The 1116-nt window shown below is 36.9% G+C and overlaps 1 protein-coding gene across 1 annotated transcript in view; it reads right to left on the bottom strand.

Moving 5' to 3' along the window:
• Positions 1-1116, bottom strand: part of LOC107058909 (flavonol synthase/flavanone 3-hydroxylase-like) — a 6279-nt gene that overhangs the window by 1389 nt on the left and 3774 nt on the right. The window lies entirely within an intron of this gene.

Genomic DNA, 1116 nt, shown 5'->3' with positions numbered 1-1116 from the left:
TATTACATCTGAATCTATATATAGATATACAAATTAAAGACTAACTAACGAAATGAAAACATACTCTGACTTCATGTAACTAATTGTAACAGTACTATAACAAACTTGTATCTAACTAACTTTGTGAATAGTGAACAGTAATAACTAACTTATATTCTCATCACCCCCCTCAAGTTGGAGGTAAGTAAGTTTACAGACAACGTGTGCAATAGTGTATTATGCTTAACTCAAGTCAAAGCCTTTGTAAAGATGTCTGCTAATTGTGAATCAGTAGAAATGTGATGAAGTGTAATCAGGCCTTGCTGAAGTTTATCCCTAACAAAGTGGCAATCGATTTCTATGTGTTTTGTCCTTTCATGGAAGATTGGATTTTTGACAATGTGTACTGCAGCTTGACTGTCACAAAACACCTGAATTGGCAAGGAGCAATTCACAGATAACTCATTCAGTAACCTTTCAAACCATACCAGCTCACATACTACTTGTCTCACGGCCCTGTATTCTGCTTCTGCAGAGGATAAAGAAACTGTGGCTTGTTTCTTAGACTTTCAACTGATAAGGCTATCACCCATAAGCACTAGATAACCACTGACTGACTTTCTTGAATCAGGACAGGCAGCCCAGTTTGAGTCACAATAGGCATTTACAGTAAGGTCAGGCTTGTTCAAGATGAAAATTCTCATTGTAGGATCTTGTTTCAAGTATCTCAGAACATGATAACTAGCCTTCAAGTATGGTTCCCTAGGAGTTTGCATGAATTGACTGAGATGTTGCACACTATAAGCTATATCATCCTAGTATTTGTAAGAAAATTGAGTTTCCCTATCAACTTCATGTAATGGGTAGGATCAGACAATAGTTCCCCATCTGTTGCCTTCAATTTCTCAGTATAATCAAGTGTCACGACCCGAGAGCACCCCTTAGTCGTAACTGGCGTACTCGACCTCTTGGAGGTCTAATACAAGCCTCTTAGCATTCATTCATCGCATAGATACTAAAAACCATAAGTAATTAAAAACTTTCTTCACACACGAAGATACTTTCATTAAATAACAAGCGGAAGACATTCTAGACTTTATACATGATGTCTCAAAACCATCTAATACTTGAATACAA

This window comes from Solanum tuberosum, unplaced genomic scaffold (genome assembly GCF_000226075.1).
Source record: "Solanum tuberosum cultivar DM 1-3 516 R44 unplaced genomic scaffold, SolTub_3.0 scf00678, whole genome shotgun sequence".
Taxonomy (NCBI): domain Eukaryota; kingdom Viridiplantae; phylum Streptophyta; class Magnoliopsida; order Solanales; family Solanaceae; genus Solanum; species Solanum tuberosum.
This window is presented reverse-complemented; position numbering and strand designations above follow the sequence as displayed.